This window comes from Chelonia mydas, chromosome 7, assembly GCF_015237465.2.
Source record: "Chelonia mydas isolate rCheMyd1 chromosome 7, rCheMyd1.pri.v2, whole genome shotgun sequence".
NCBI lineage: Eukaryota > Metazoa > Chordata > Testudines > Cheloniidae > Chelonia > Chelonia mydas.
The window spans coordinates 57246542-57264285 of record NC_057853.1 but is presented as its reverse complement, the minus strand read 5'-3'; the positions used below and the strand labels follow the sequence as shown (position 1 = coordinate 57264285).

General features: G+C 43.4%; 1 protein-coding gene across 13 annotated transcripts in view; it reads right to left on the bottom strand.

The window, feature by feature from the left end:
- The window catches only part of MAPK8 (mitogen-activated protein kinase 8), a 113710-nt gene extending 98943 nt beyond the window's left edge, over positions 1 to 14767 (bottom strand). For 2 of the 13 annotated variants that reach the window (XM_043552193.1, XM_043552194.1), the window contains exon 1: positions 14570 to 14648. The gene's annotated coding sequence lies outside the window, so the exon portion shown is untranslated. Of the gene's footprint in view, positions 1 to 14569 lie in introns of all 13 variants that reach the window. The other 11 variants (XM_037904179.2, XM_037904178.2, XM_043552200.1 and 8 more) reach the window with 10 other exon arrangements.
- Positions 14768 to 17744: the final 2977 nt, after the last annotated feature.

Here is a 17744-nt window from a genome sequence, read left to right as displayed (position 1 = left end):
AGAAACCAATGTGAACACTCAGAACACAAGTTCGGAACTTGTCAGTTAAGTCTGTTTGCGAATATTACTTCTCATTAAGTTAATTTGTACTTTAGTAATATAAGACTCTCCGATATTTTAGTATTCCATGAATTCTTTTGTCTAAAGGTATTTATCACTAGTACCTTATAAACTAACAACAAATTCCACTACTAATATAATGATCTTCTCATGGTCAAACCTGTCATGGCTTCCTACAGTGTGGTACAAACAGGAGAAATTTTGGGTCAGACAGTAGACTTCAAGATAAGGGCCTTGATTTTTCAGATGTTTTAGAGAGTGTGTTGCCCAGGTATAATGGTCTATAAATAGGAACTACTACTAAAGGATGGTATTGTGGGTTAGCAGAGCAGGATTGCTCTGTTCCTCCCTAAGGCCCCAAAAGATAGCCTAGCACTCTGTCCTAGAAGGGAAGACCTAGTAACTAGCTACACACATTAGAAGAACCATCGGTATTTGATAAATCAGATGCTACAGTGACAAGTGTGAAAAAAAAATACAATTTTTGTACAGCAGGAAACAAAATTAAAGCATCATCCCCTACATTTTATAATCTCCTCAAGTTTTCATGTTTTTCACCATATTTATATAATTCCTGGGACACACTACACTTTAACATATATCTCAATGAACCTTAATATGTCTGATCTCATTTTATTCCAAACTCGACTGCATTATTTGTATTTTAAGATATGGTAACATCTTGTCACGCTGCAATTATTAAAAAAAATGTTCTGTTCAATCAGAGCAGTACTAGTGACTTTTCTATTAAGCAGAAATGGGTGATTTTAGGGACAGTCTCTTGATGAACTAGTGAGGGCAATACACTGTAGAGGTTGGAAGTAGTTAAAACTGTTTAATAATTAAAAAGAACATCTCAAACTTTGGTACCCCACAGAACTTTCTTACTAGAGGCTATACACAAACACACACACCCACCCCACTAGATACTATATAATGCCACCAATAATTGTCTTTGTAGATCACTAGACTAATTAGTTCAAATAACTGACCTTCAACAAAGCACCTCCATTCAGGAAAAAATAGTTTAAAAATATCATCTTTCCTGTGTTCAACTACATTAAAAAATGACAGGTTTCAGAGTAACAGCCGTGTTAGTCTGTATTCGCAAAAAGAAAAGGAGTACTTGTGGCAACTTAGAGACTAACCAATTTATTTGAGCCCTGTAGTTCACGAAAGCTCATGCTCAAATAAATTGGTTAGTCTCTAAGGCGCCACAAGTACTCCTTTTCTTTTTACATTAAAAAAAAACAGCTATTTCCTCACATCCAGAATATCCTAAGCGGTGAATGTAATTATGACTTGATTTATGCTGATCAACATACCAATATACTATATCTTTTTTTATTGTTATCGACCTGAATATAACATTCAAATTATATATAAGAAACAATGTTTATGCACTTTTACGGTTGAGATTTTATAGGCAAATTTCATGAAGTTCAATGTTAAGGCTACTCTGAAAACCATAACTTTGCCCCGTTGTGTGTATTATGCTGCATTACATGATAGAATGTGTCTCTGTGGTTTTTTTCTTCTCTTTCTCTCTAAATATTTTATAATGAGTTAGTGTAAAACCAAAGTTACAGATGCAGTAGAAACCAGAATGTTGAATTTCTCAACTTGGAATGGTTGAGATTTTATTCTTCTCTCTTTTATTAAATTAGTTGGGGGGCATTTTTTTTTTTTTTTTTTTAAGAAAGCAAAAAGAAGCCATGGTGTGAACACACCATGGGCGGAAGGGGGGTGTCAGAGTGAAAGGTTAGTTTCTTTTACCTGATGCAGCAATTTGTACATGTGTATATGTACCATTTTCAAACTTCTGTAACTATGCTATGTCTAAGTAACATTTCTATAACCATACTATTTTAAGGATCAGGGTTCCGCCAACCCCATTTCTGACCACTAGCTCTGGACGAGGGGAGGAGGGAATCACTGGTTCTGCAGCCATTTGTACTTCTCCTTCAAAGCATATTTACATCTGACAGGTAGTTGGGCACTGTCCTTTGCAGATCATATCACCACCATTCCTCATGGATTTCAGCAGCAGATTTGAAACGGCTGAAGTTAGAGGATACAATTGTATGACTTTTGAAAGATGGGTTCCAGGCTTTCCGGTAATGTACAGTGACAGTATTCGTTTTTACTTCTAGGAATTGATACAGTTACCACAGAAATAATTCAGGAATTGAAGTGGGAGGTTGGGGGTAGGAAGGAAAGAAAGCAAGTTAATAATAATAAATTATGTGATTTTATGACCTGCCAGGCCGGGGGGGGATGGTCTACACACATTCCACTGGAAGAGATTCAGCTTTCCCTTACAGTATACATTAGGAATCAGGACCCAAATCCGCACAAAAAGTCATACACGGGACTCATTTTACTGAGGTGTGTACCTGAGTGCTGTGCTGGACAAGTTATATTGCCAAGCATCAGGGCTAATAATTAGGCTTAAAAAACTGTCACTGGTGGCTCTGTCTAGCAGTGCTTTTTAAAAATTTGTCCTATTATAGTCTTAAACTAATGAGCTTTCCCAGCACCTGACCAAATCAGGCCCACATGCACACGAAGTTTGAAGTTTTACAAGGAGGGCGTTAAGAGTTTATAGCAAAAACCCAACACATTTCTTTATGAGCACTTTGATTTGATATCACAAAAAGTTGTCAAAAATTATTAAAATAAACACCACCATTGCTTTTGTTTAGAAAGAACACGAGAAATTTCAGAATAAAGGATATTTTTATTCAGACCCACCCCCCCACCCCCCCCACAGAACAGGACTTAGAATGGAAGCACCTCAGCCATCACAACGTTATCCCAATATATATGTTTCCATATACACATTATGGTCTTACTACAAAGCTATTCTGTAATTTTAAAAGCTAAATCTTGGTCTTATAGAGACATTATTAGTGACTATTGTACTGTATGCTGTAATGCTTTCTATAATATGTTTAATTAAATAAAAAGACGTTGCCAGAGGTATGTATATGGCCTTTTAAAAAAAAAAAAAAAACCACCACACACAAATCCATAATTACAGTGATTAGGCCTTCCAGCTGTGCTGTGGAATTAATGTTTTTCTCCTTGTTCATCTGAAACATGCACACTCAGGAGTTAGTATGTAGTATCACAACCATTAAGTAATTTAAAGTTGCATTTTCTGCTAATATCCATTATGGCATTAGTTTATGGTACCCAAGAGTAGGGGATGAATAAGCATTTAGTGTGGTTGCACATCAAGCTAGTTCTATGTGACTGCAAAAGTACAATAAAATAGGCAACACAAATGTGAGGATCATCATTATACTGCTAAGCCTATATGCAATGAAGGTTGATTGAAATACAGTATGGAACATTAGCAGTATCTTTGTCCAATAACCATTGGGGAAGATAAAAGCTTAGAAACACTATATTCTATTTTAAAACGTTAGAAAGATTAATGTATGTGACATACATAGTTTAGATAAATCAGCTGATCTCATACACTGATGGAAGAGGTAGGCCGCACTATAACAAAACTTGTACACAGAAATAGTAAACATCTTTCCCAAGCTTACAAAAAAGTTAAAAAAAGGTAATGGTAACACCTGATAGACATTATTTTGTGATATCTTATACACATCAGCCACAGACCATTGTTAATGCTGAATACATTACATGAGGGTAGAGTAGTGGACTTAAGGTAAAGGATGCCAGTGTTCGGAGAATTTCTGGGTTTCAGTCTCTAGATAGTAAGATATATTATTGTTTGGATATCAGTGAGTTAAGTTTATAGAGCACTTTGGGATGAGTGTTATGTCATTGTAAAAAAGTGTGTAAGAAGAATTTATACAAGTTACATGCAAAAAGGACATACTTACTGTGCAAGAGGGATTTCAAATCAGCACCCCGTCTTTCAGGTTCTGACAACTCTGTCACTCACTTTATAGGTACTTCAGCATTAGTCACGGATCTGTTCTATCTCCCAGACTCCATCAGCTCCAAATTCCCTCCTTTTGTAGCGGAGTCCTTCCAAATATGTTCCTCCTTCAAAAGGCTTCTTAAATTCTAGGGCAGCATCTGGGTCCTGCTCTAGGGTAGCCATTTTGGAAATAAATGGTCAACTGGAGCACTGTTCAGCTCCTTCCTTTATGATTCGAGCAATGGTTTCTAACTCCTGCCTGGAGGTTGGTATGCTTTGATATACTCATCCAGTCACCACATCGATTTTGCATCTAGCAGATCTTGTGCTTCAATTTTAAAAAAGCATCTAGCCCATCTGGTTGCAAAAATAACCTTGTTTATATGACCAGACAGTGCTGTTTTGCAGAGTCTGCAGATACTATCTGAAGCAACAGCACTAAAAGGTGTAAACTGTCCCATTTTTCTAAGTAAGGTGTTAATTCTGAAGCATGATGATGCTGGTTCAAAAGTCAAAGTTAATATTTGCTGATCATTTCTGCAGAAACATCCAGATAATGTTAGCTGTGCAGAGAACATGAGAAATGTCTATTATTTTTGTGAAAATGTTTGACTCAGTTTACTCACTAGCTTTTGTACTGCTAACTATTTGAGAGCAAGGTATTAACTTCTTTCCAGAGACTGGGACATAATCAATGAATTGATTGGATGTGGGTCAGGTAGATATGTTTGGCTTGGGCGAACAGTCGACCAAGAATTGTGAACATGTGAATGCAGATACCTTGGAGATACAAGTACCAGCCAAGGGGATCTTTTGGATGTAGATGGGCAATTATTCATCTGACCACAACCCCTTTCCCTCAGCTGAACCAGAGGGAGGAGCAATATACGTGAAAACAGCATGACTGTGACTTGAGACAAAGGACTAAAAGTGCTAGGAGACAGGGATAAGTAACCTGCTCTCCCAGCAGATGGGGTAATCCAAACCAGGACTGTTAGGTAAGGCTAGGGAGGTTTGCAGCAAGCAAAATGGAAAAAGACTGCCTAGGAAGGAGTACTGTGGAAAGGGATCTGGGGGTCATAGTGGATCGATCACAAGCTAAATATGAGTCAACAGTGTAACAACTGTTGCAAAAAAAAAAAAAAAAAAAAAAAAAAAAGCAAACATCATTCTGGGATGTATTAACAGGAGTATTGTAAGCAAGACATGAAAAGTAATTCTTCCGCTCTACTCCACGCTAATTAGGCCTCAACTAGTGTCTAGTTCTGGGTGCCACATTTCAGGAAAGATGTTGACATATTGGAGAAAGTCCAGAGAACAGCAACAAAAATGATTAAAGGTCTAGAAAACATGACCTATGAGGGAAGACTGAAGAAATTGGGTTTGTTCAGTCTGGAGAAGAGAAGACTGAGAGGGGACATGATAACAGTTTTCAAGTACATAAAAGGCTGTTACAAGGAGGAGGGTGAAAAATTGTTCTCCTTAACCTCTGAGGATAGGACAAGCAGCAATGGGCTTAAATTGTAGCAAAGGCGGTTTAGGTTGGACATTAGGAAAAACTTCTTAACTGTCAGAGTGGTTAAGCACTGGAATAAATTGCCTAGGGAGGTTGTGGAATCTCCATCATTGGGGATTTTTTACGAGCAGGTTGGACAAACACCCGTCAGGGATGGTCTAGATAATACTTAGTCCTGCTTTGAGTGCAGGGGACTGGACTAGATGACCTCTCGAGGTCCCTTCCAGTTCTATGATTCTATGCAGTCTGCCTTTCAGGCAAGAGCGAAGAGGGACACACCTAACCAAGCAAGAAGAAGTTGGTGAGTGAGGGGAGAGAGATGCTTTTAGGCTTTGCTTTACTTTTTAATCCAATGTCCCTAAATACTGTATTCCAGCTGTTTTGAGAAGGCTGTCCTGCATCACTGAAAACATCTGCTGCTTGCACAGCTCTCAAAGGCAAGTCTCCAACAAGGTCCGTGCTCATCTAGACCTGCTGATGGAGCTATGGTGAAAAATTGGACTGCTGAAGCTAGGGACCCAGTCTCTGAGTAGTGGATTGGCTCCCCACTTCAGGAAAGCAGAGGTCCCGAGGCCTAACCCTATGGGTATGCTCCCAGGAACAGTACATAAAGGTCAGAAGCAAAGCACATCCCATGGATCCGTGACAGGATGCAAGTCAGGTGAGGCACTAAATGCTCCTAAATAGAGTTTTAGAAGCTTAAAATGAAGTAAATAGAAGGGCTCTAACATGCTGTCTTTTCCCTCTAAGACTGTCAATATTTAGACCCAACTTTCACCCAAATTTTCCGCTAACTGTCCAGACAGCAACTAGCCATTCCTAGGCTTCTCTGCCCAGAAGGAAAACAAAGGGCAGAAACATCAGTGGTCTAAAGATCACCCTCCATCATTTTTCCTACTGTGCGCTGCTGAATGCAAGTTAACTTTATCAAAACCTTGATCCTGCAAAGGAATCTATGTAGACAGACCCCTATGCCCAAGCAGATGGAGGTCAATGGTGCTGTCACACCACACAAGTGTAAGGCCCTCCTGCTCTGTCATGGAACCCTCTGGAGTATAGAGGCTTAAAATGTTAATTTCTTCAGAGCCATATTCTACCCGCAATCTTTGAATCTTATTAGTAGCAATGAGAGGTCTGCTACAGATGGTGGAGGGTGGAATACTGCTGCCGCTGCCCCAGCCAAGGGGTCTTAAATGTTCATTTGGTTTTCTCCACAGCATGACACCTACGGCTAAGTCTGTACTTTCTCTTTTCCAGGTTGCTTGAAGCCTATACTTTTCAGGGTACCTTTTAAACTTATCCTATCTGGATTTAGGGATTGTGCCTTTTTGTTTGTCTTTTTATGATGTATACAGGCATTCTGAAAGTTTTCAATGTGTTCTTTTTCCTGCTTTTATTATTATTTAACTTCAGAAATATTAGCAATGTTAACTCTGGTTTTACTGGAGAACTTCGTGGATGTCTCAAGGATGTCTATACTGCCGTGTGAAGCGTGACTGCAGCTCGAGCAGATGCATACGCAATAGCAGGGTTAAAAATAGCCATGTAAGTGTGGCAGCACAGGCTTTCAGCCTGGGCTGTACGTGCATGCTGGGGACCCTGGACATCTACTTTGTCTGAAGCCCTTCTACATTTCTACATTTTAACTGTGCTAGTGTGTGTATGTCTACCTGAGCTGCAATCACACCTCACACTGCACTACAGACATCCCTCAGAGCATTGTGTGCTCTCACATCTTAACATTTCCTTTCTACTCAATGTTAATTGCTAAAGTTAAACAAGTTTTAACAGAAAAATAATTGAAACAAACCCAAAAGGCAAAGTTTAGCAGTCTAAAAATTCTGTTCTCAACTACTCAACCTTCACTCTCTTGTGATCTCATAGTTGAACTAATTCTCAAGTCATCATAGAATCTTCAAGGATAAATGAGACCTGAATTTCCAATAAAGAGTAGATATAAAACAACAACAACAACAACAAACACAACCCAGGTAGTTTTTAGTGAACAAACCCTCAAGGCCTTTTTTTTTTTTTTTTTTTTTTAAATAGATCATATAGAACATAATTTCAATTGTTTTTCCTTTGAAGGTGACCTTCCTGCTACCTTTTTACCAGTCTCAAACAAGGTGATATACAATCTTTGGGTTTTCTATAGTACCCAAGTCAAATATCAGGAGCTCTAAGAGCCATGCAGTGCCCAATTGTATAATGGCACTATACATCTGAAAACTGGCTAGCCAGCAACAGCTCTCACCCACATTCAACTTAAAGTAGATAGAAGGAGGGGAAAAACAACAAGCAGCTCTCAATACATTTGCATTTTACACAGATGGGAAGTTCTCACAGGAACATGCAAAGTCAAACAAACATCTCAGTTTTTAAGAGAGATAATAAAGACTGAGCATACAAACAGCACATTGGGCATACCCTACAGTTTCATATTATAGTTCCCTTTAATTAAAAGGCATATCATCATCCAGAGCTGCAGTCATCAATATTTACCTCCAATAAATTGCAAGAACTGAACACTTCAAACCATCTTATTGTCAACATGCCCCCATGAACCACAGATTCAGATTCCAGTTGATAAACTGAGTCCCATATTTCATGCAAGGGGTGGGGCAAAGAGAGAGAGAGAGAGAGAGAGAGAGAGAGGTGGTGTCTCTAAGGTTATCTACTAAGCATAGATATTAGAGGAAGAGATTAAATAAAGATGACTTGCCACTGGAATTCCAGTGGAAATCTTTCCCTGGAGAGAGGCCTTAACTATCAGTTTCTAAATATTATAAGATACCATTAAAATAAGCTATTATTAGTACTATACTCCCTAGGAAGAATAAAAAATTTTAATTCTATTTATAGGCAAGTTTCCTCATGATCTGGAACATTCCATAAAAACAATCTGGATCAATTTTAAATTACTTTCTTCAATAGAGATAGATGAGGATGATGTAAACAGACACACAGGCACAAACTTCACATCCTAAAGATAACTATCACAAAAGCAAAGCAGCTTTACAAGGAGGAATTCTCTGCCTTTTCAAGGGTAGTTTACCCAAGATTTCCCTCTGATTGTTTCAAATATTTCCAAGTTTATTCGACTTCAGGGGCACATACTAACAACATGCCGAATTACCCTATAACCATTGCTCAAGTCTTGGGGCAAAAGAACTCTGCCAAAGCTTCTGGTGATTGTTACCTATTCTTAAATTCTAAGATTAACATGCTTCCAGTGAAGTTTTTCAAGACAAAGCAAATTAAAACGGCTCAGGATATTGGTAATGAGATAGGGAGCCCTTCACCTCAAAGGCTGATCTACTCACAAAATTGCACTGATTTAACTAAGAATGATTTTATACCAAGTTAGCTACATCGGTGCAGCTTTGTAGACAGGCAGCCATATCCATTTTAATCTGGTTTATATCGGTTTAGGTTCCATCAGCAAATTTACACATGTAAGAAACACACAGCCAGTATTTGACTGGTGTAAACCCATGGGTTTGCACTGATTCAGCTACATCAGTGAAAGTCCTCTGTACAGACAAGCCCCAAGTCATGAGCTCACATCTGTTCTAGGTCAATATTCAGTTCCCCACATGACATGAACAGGTGTTTCTCCCAGTACAAGTGACCACACTTTCAGTCTATGGTGGGATTAGAAAGCGAACACTTCTCAGCATTAAAGGGGGTTCTTCCATAACCCCATGGAGGTATACCAGCAGAATAGAGTAGTGCAGGGGGAAGTAGTGAGGCTGCCTATGGTACATCTGTCCCGAAGCATTCCAGAGACCACCAACCTCACATCTTTCACTAACACTTAATTCGCTGCTAAAAGAGAAGATTTGCAAGAGAGAACAATTGAGATTTCTGGCTTGCCAGACAATGCATTTAAAGAGGTAGTGTCAATTTAACTTTAGCTCACACTTATGCAAAGACAACCAACAGAAGCATTCCCAATCTTAAAAAGACACACAAATGGAAACAGTTGCTTTTAACAAATAATTTCATGCAGTGTTTGAAAGCCTAATGTCCCAGTATTAAGAACACTGAGTGTAAACAATGTCATGGATTTTTCATTGTCCACGCTGAGATAAATGCAGAAGTAAACAAGAAGCATTCACAGTTTCAATTGGATTTTTAAAATGTCTCTGTTTAATAACCAAAAGATATTATTAGTAACACAGCCAAAGAAATCTACTTAGAACATTATTTTTGAATTAGTGTTCTTTTAACTTATTTTGAAGATGAAATATATTATACCCCTTCTTAAAAGGGCACCTAGGCCCCAAAAAAAAGTCAGCAGCATAATTTGTCAAAGAATATACAGTACATTTCTACTCAACACGAGACCCCTCAATCACAACCTAGGAGAGAAAATTTTTAAGAGACAGTTTAGTATATTTCTCAACACTACAAATAAGATGTTAAGAGAAAAAAACATGTAATTTCTGTGGTACATGAACACAACACTATCTGATCATTCACTATCAGAAAGTTCAATGTGTACTCCACACATCTCGTGGAACAGTCTGTAAGAACTGAAAAAGTACTTATAGCTGAGAATCAAAGGTAGCAAACTGACATTGAACAACAAATGGAAAGAACTACAATCCCAAATGCTTCTATAACATTAACACACTGCTTAAAACAGCCACATCAAAAATCTAATCTCTGTAGCTGAAGAACTGCTGCAGAGGCGCATGCCACTAGTAAGACATGAAAGTATCTTAAACTTGGTATAAGTATTCCAGATGGAGAACCAAAACATTGTATAATACAGTCAAGGCTTTGTTATCCGGCATGTTGGGAGAATGGGGGGTTCCAGTTACTCAAAAATTCCGGTTAACAAAGAGTTATACTTAACAACGGAGGAACGGAGTTTGGGTGAGGGAGGGGGCTCAGGGCAGGGGGTTGGGGCAATGGAGGGGTTTCACGGTGCCAGATCCAGGCAGCGCTCACCTCCAGTAGCTCCCCACAAGTGGTAACACGTCCCTTGGTTCCTAGGCAGAGGTGTGGCCAGGTGGCTCTGTGTGCTGCCTCCGCCTGCAGGAGCCGCCCCCACAGCTCCCACTGGCTGCGGTTCCCGGCCAACGGGAGCTGTGGAGCCTGCGCTCGGGGTGGGAGCAGCGCATGGAGCCCCCGTGGCCGTTCCACTGCCTAAGAGAAGAAGGGATGTGTCGCAGCTTCCAGGGAGCCACATGGAGCCAGGTAGGGAGCCTGCCAGCCCCACGCCAACCAGACTTTTAATGGTAACCCTATTGAAGATTTTTATTGGGAGATATCAGAAATGCCAGATTCTAGAGCTTTCCAATTGGTAGAGTGCCAGATAACACAGCTTTTACTGTATAATAATTAAATTTGTTAAAATAAGATACCTGACCTTATAAGCAAGTCCACCTAATGGATTTACTAAATAAATTGTACCTGCATTTCTAAAAAACTTCAAAAGCACTGCTCCCTAAAATTAGCAAGTTTGACAAACCATACTTTTTCCTAGAAAATCCTTTTGTGACTTTTTTAAGATTCATTTTCCTACTCTGGAAAGTGAATCTAAAAAATGGCATTGTGAAGTTTAACATTTGGTCTCTCTCATCAACTCCAGTTCAAATTTGGTCAGTATACAAAAACAGATTTCTCCCCCCCAAACTGCCAACTCTGAAAACTGATCTGGAATCTGAAAGCCAAGCTGGGTTCCTTCTGGCTCCTGAATCATCAGCAATGAGGATTCTACAATCAGAAATCTGGTTAGCAATTCTGTCAGTGATGATGCACAAACCAGAAGTGAATCCTGTTCATCCTACCACTGCTGAATTGGCTCTCCAGGGCCAACAGGAGTAAAATCTTATTAGCAGCAAAAAGCAAGACTATATGGTTTTGAGTATGCACAGGATGCAGATTTACCACATAAGATGCTGCCCTTTTTGCCCTACAGTCCTTCTTAAAAGACTATAATCTCATTCTGAAAAACAACTTGTGCATTTCCAAAATTTTAGATCTCCATTGTCCATTCCTCCACCTCACTCTCCACACTTCAGGGTAAATTGATATTTATTCCAAACATTTCGAAGTTAAACAACTCTGTCAGAACTTGGAGACAATCATGCTATGGTACCTGCTAACAAAGACAGAAACAAACTCTCACTCCAATACATTCAGTGAGAGAAACAGGACACTCAGAAAGTTGCGTTTGGATGAAATGGAATCAGTTATTAAGTTTTTGTGTATGTAAGTTTGTATCAAATACAATCTACATCCTTCAGACCTCATGCTTTTTCAGGAAAAAGTCACTTCTCTGAAATATCTCAGAGTCCGTGCCCAGAAGCCAAACTCCATGCCCGGACATTTCATCCATCACCACAAACAGCTTCCTTAATCACCCTCTCCCTACATGTGTAAATCGCACTGCTTAGCATATGAGAAACTAGACTGGACACCAAACTAGTAAGTGTACAATAAAAATCCTGCACTAAATTCACCACTCTGCCAGTACAGGGCCTCACCTGTGAAGAAAACAAACAGTTTAAAATACATATACATACGAAGAAAAATGTATTGCTCTACGCATTAGAACTTACTTGACAGAAACACTGAAGAGCGCCACTAGATTCAGATGTGAGAAAAATAATTTAAGATGGCTGCCTCCATTGACTGAGATCAAAACAGAGGCATAGGCATATTTGAATTTCATCAGCTGTGTCTTTGTTATTATCTATTCTTCTTCATGGAACGTACAATTTGAGGGGTCTAAAAAGTCATTGAACTCACTTTTTGTTAGTACCCTTAGCTAGGAATTTGACCCAATATTCCTTCAGGCTACAATCTGAATTAATTCTAAATAAATTCAATACTTGAGTGTGCACCAGTTTATGTAAACAAAATAAATCATGCTACAGAACTGTTTTAAACACCCGATTCATCCAAAGAGGAGGCATTTGCCTGCAACTCTGAAAATTAAACTAATTTTTCAATGAATTAATCGCAGACTGTTACCAAAAGTAATCTCCAAACCTCTAAATAAAACCAAGTTGTAATACAAGCTTGCAAAACTCTGCTCCCACACTTGCCCTAGAGCAATTAATTTCTTTAGATGGGTGAGTAAAACATCATTTGTGTTTACATAATTATGGTCAGGCTAGGTAAGCAGATATTCTGCCTGGGCTGAAAAAATATTCATAATAATTTTGCAAGGCCCCTCTATAAAACACTGAAATTCAGCAAGACTGTATAAACGCAACTATGCCACCATAACTGGGAAGAAACAAGGCTTGTGGGATTCACATTTGCAGCTTATTAACAGACACCAGTTAACAGACTCTTACACTTTGCATTGATGGAACCACTGCACAGAGAAATCTGAAGAAATGAGAAGCTTTCAGAATCAATTCTGACACTAGGAGAGATAAAGAGAAGCTAGAGGAGGGCAACAGAAAAGCTGCAAACAAACACTTCACTCATTTTTGACAAAAAGTATCAGGATTAAAATGCAGAAGAGACAAAAAATATTGCCAAACTCCCTAAGCAGCTGTCTTTGGAGGTCAAATATCCCAGAGGAACAAAAAGGCATTTTTTCAAAAGCAGTGATTTGGAATGTTGTTACAGATCTCATTCACTTCAAATTGCTGCACTCTTCAGCAACTCAAGCCTCTTTCCCCAAAAAAGCTTACAATAAAATATGAGTAGGTTTGGATAAAAATTAATTTTTATCTGTACTGTAAATGTTGATAAATGCTGATTTTACTGTAGACAAAGAAACCAAAGATACCTCCAAAATTTACAGATATGCCAAGTAAGAAAAATGCTGCTTGAGAACTTCTTAGAGTTTGACTTAAGAATGTTTACTTTGTAGATTCTGGTGTGATGTTGACAGTTTGTGTTTTAATGGCTATAAAACTGTAACTTTTTGAATCTCAATGTCTACAGTTATTAAATTATTGTCTGACCAGCCTCCACCATTTCCCACAACTGCAAACATTTAAATCGACCAAAACAAATACTTTAAAATAAAATTTATATTATTTGTCAAAATTATTTAAAAAATTAAAATCAAATTCTGCCAAGCCTACATTTCAGGCAGGTACGCAAGATGAGAGAAGATCCTTCCACGGCTTGAGTTATCTTGTTCCCAAGGAGAAAAGTCCCTCTGTTGTGCATTGTGCCTAATGCTTGTACTGCCAAACCAACAAAGAGATATTCCTCCTTTCTCTCCCCCCCCGCAAACATATCCCCATGTTTTGTATAGCTCTCCTGATCCCCAGTATGTCACCCAGCCCCTGTGCAACAACAACCCAGAACAGCTGTGGAGAGCCATCTCCCTGCTACTGATTACGTATAAAATTCAAGAGGGGTGTAAGGTGCTGAACAGATGATGAAGATCCCTGAATCAAGGGCTGACAACAAGAACCCCATGTGTACAGGCCCCGGCCTCTGGTACCCCTTCTTCCCACCACTGTCCTCTATATCTCCTCTTTCACCCCACCGTGATCACTTCTCTCTCCAGCTGCCCCCACTATTGTTACTGCAGCCCCATAAGAACCAAACATTATTGCACCCCTCGCGTGCACCCCACTAGCTGCCCCTCCTCCAAAAAACCATTGCACCTATCCCTTTTCAGCCGCCCCTCCCCCCCCGACAACAACCAAATATTATTCCACCCCCTTGCAACGTACCCCCACTAACTGCCCCTGCCCCAAGGCCCATAACACCTATCCCTTCCAGTTGCCTCCTCCCTCGTAAGCCAAATATAATTGCATCCCTCCCCATTACATGCATCTCCACTAGCTGCCCCTCCCCCAAGGCACCCCCCCAGCTGCCCCCACCAGAACATTATTGCACCCCGTCCCGCTGCCCCTCCCCCAAAGACCCACACACTGCCCCCATACCCCCGCCCCCACAGAGCCCTGTGCTGGCGCCGCACCCCTCCCCCAGCCCGGAATCGCGGCCCCGCCTCCCCTCCTCCAACCCCAGATCAACAAAAACATCCACAGAGCGGCCGGGTCAGGCCCACCCCCCGCGCCGAACCGGGCCGGGCCGGGCCGGGCCGAGCTCCCCCGCGGCCCCAGCCCCAGGACAGGCCGCGGCCCCGCACTCACCGCTCCGCCGCCTCCTGCCTCAGCCGCGGCCGCTGAGTAACAAGCCGGGGCCGGGCCGCGCGCAGAGACGCAGCGCCCCGCCCCCTGCGCCGCCGGCCCGCGGGGGAGGAGGGAGCGGGAGCTTCTCCTTCCCCGGCCCTGAGGCAGTCTCGCCCACGGGCTCCGTGTGCCCCCCCCGGGACAGCCCCCCAGCTCCGTGTGCCCCTCCGCGTGCCCCCCGGGACAGCTTCCCCGCTCTGTCTGCCTCCCGCACCCCTCACTCTGTGTCCCCCCAGGACAACCCCCCCCTGCTCCGTGTGCCTCCCACATGCCCTCCCAAGACAGCCCCCCAGTCCGTGTGCCCCCCGCATGCCCCCCGGAACAGCCTCCCCGCTCCGTGTGCCCCCCAGGACAGACCCCCCCTCCCAGCTGCATGTGCCCCCGACAGATTCCCCTGCTTCGTGTGCCCCCCGCCCATCCTTCCCGCTCTGTGTGCCCCCGCATGCCCCCCCAGGACAGCCCTCCCCATACCACATGGCCCCCAGGACAGCCCCCCCCGTGCCCCATGGGACACTCCCGCTTCGTGTGCCCCCCACACGACCCCCCGGGAGAGCCCCCCCACTCCATGTGCCCCCTCCGCATGCCTCCCCGCACACCCTGCCCGCTCTGTGTGCCCCAGCGTGCCCCCCCGAACAGCCCCCCCTCCGTGTGCCCCCCACATGGCCCCCAGGACAGCCCCCCCCAGGTGTGCCCCATGGGACACTCGCTTTGTGTGCCCCCCGCACACACCCCAGGGACAGTCCCCCCACTCCGTGTGACCCCGCATGCTCCTCCTGGGACAGCCCCGCTCCGTCTGCCCCCGACAGATTCCCCTGCTTCGTGTGCCCCCCCAGGATACCCCTGCTCCGTGTGCTTCTCCTGCTCCGTGTGTCCCCCCACACACCTGGGACAGCCTCCCCACATGGCCCCCAAGACAGAAACCCCTGGCTCCATGTGGCCCCCTGATTCAGCCCCACTCCGTGTGCCTGCTCTGTGTGCCCCCCATGTGTCCCCTACACGGCCCCCTGAGACAGACCTTCCTGGATTCGTGTGCCCCCCGACTGATCCCCCTGCTCCATGTGCCCCCCACAGACATCCCGGGACAGCCCCCCCCACTCCATGTGTCTCCCAGATGGCTCCCTGAGACAGACACTCCCCCCAGCTCTGTGTGTCCCCCCTGCATGGGACAGATGCACCTGCTCCATGTGCCCCCCCACATGCTCCCCAGGACAGCCCCCACTCCATGTGCCCTTTTGCATGGCCCCCCAGAGAGATTCCCCCCCACTCCATATGCCCCCCGTAGGCCCCTCAAGCCAGCTCCCCTGCTCCGTGTGCCCCTTGCATGGCCCCCTGAGACTCCATGTGTCCCCCCTACCCGGGACAGCCCCCCACTCCATGTGCCCCCCTGACAGATCCCCCCACTCCGTGTGCCTCCCCCTGCATTCCCCCTGGCCCAGGACAGCCTTCCCGCTCTGTGTGCCCCTCCACACACACCCCAGGATAACCCCCCCACACTGTGTGCCCCCTTTCATAGACCCCCAGGACATCCCTCCTGCCTCCATGTGCCCTCCCGCACAGGCCCCCAGAACAGCCTCCCCCAGCTCCAGGTGCTCAACCGCACACAGCCCCCCGGCTCTGTATGCCCCCCATGCCTGGGACAGACCCCATCGGCTCCTCCTCCCCGCCCTGGCACGGCCCCCCAAGACATACCCCTTCGACTTCATGTGCCCCCCTGGGACAGACCCTTGCTCTGTGTGCTCCCGCAGCCCTGCCCCACCAGGTTAGTTCCCCTGTGCTCCATGTGCCCCTCCCACTGGACAGCCACGGCACCAGACCCCCACTCCATGCCCCCTGGACCAGACCCCCTAGTTCCATGTGCCCCAAACAGGAATCAGCCCCTCCCCCCCCAGCTCCGTGTGCCTCTCAACAGGGATCAGTCCCCCCTGCTAAGTGTTCCTCCCCCAACAGGGACCAGCTCCAAGGGTGACCGCCTTTGTTGGATGGAAATAAGGGAAAACCACATCAAAGGTAAGGGACAAAGCTTTGTTTTAAGGGATGTTTTAGGGAAATACCATTTCCCGTAGGACAGCAGGTATTTTTCGGGCATGTGTACATTTCCTCTGCCCTCAAACATACAGTGCAGTCATCATAAGCTTATTTAAAATGGTACTTACCTGTTTTAAAACATTTCAGCACATCTTTGTGGGTTTTTTTATGTCAATTCATAAAACTCTTTACATGTCCAATCAAAATTAACATTAACTTGAAGTTCAGCTTTAAGAGCTTCAATATTTAGCAAGTTTCTGCAGTCTCTCCATATCTGTGTATCAAGGAAAATATTCTTTCCACTGCTGCATTTGAGGTTGGAATGAACATAATAAATTCCACAAATTTTAAGAAATTGGGAGAAGAATAAGCAGGCTACCATAGTTCAAAGCCCTGTCCTTTCCCCTGCATATGGTACTCACTGAATCTTTTTTGCAATAAAACATAGCAGTGCTGCCCGTGATTAGTATTTGCTGTTTACTTAGCCATTCACGAACCTTTCCCTTTCCAGAAGTTTTCTAAATCAGTCCTAGCATTTCCTTACCTGTGTTACAAGTGCAAAACCAAAGGGCCGGGGTGGAAAAACTTCTGAATATTTAATATGTTTTAACAGCCAAAGTGTCAAATGTGAAGCAACATCCATGATTTTTATTTTAGGTGTGCAATTCAGCATAGTCTTAGGTGAAGCTTTTTTTATTTTTATTTTTTAGCTTTGTGGTTAGTTTTTATTAAAAGACCATGTTTCTTCAGGCTGAATTCTATGCTGAAAACAAGCTTCGATCAACATTTATGTGGCTTAGTGCTCATCTGCACAGATCAGATTCGGCCTTCCCTTACTTGTGGCAAATCAATGAAATAAGGGAGTCAAGGAATGTCCCTTAAGGTAAAGGACAGGTGGTCATAAGAACGGCCATACTGGGTCAGACCACAGGTCCATCTAGCCGAGTATCCTGTCTTCTGGCAGCGGCCAATGCCAGGTGCCCCAGAGGGAAAGAACAGAACAGGTAATCCTACCAGACCCCCCCAACCTCAGTGTATTGACTGGTTAGTAAGACTGACAGAGAACCAGTTTAAAGGAATGTCCCCCTACCTGCATCTATCATCGGGGTTT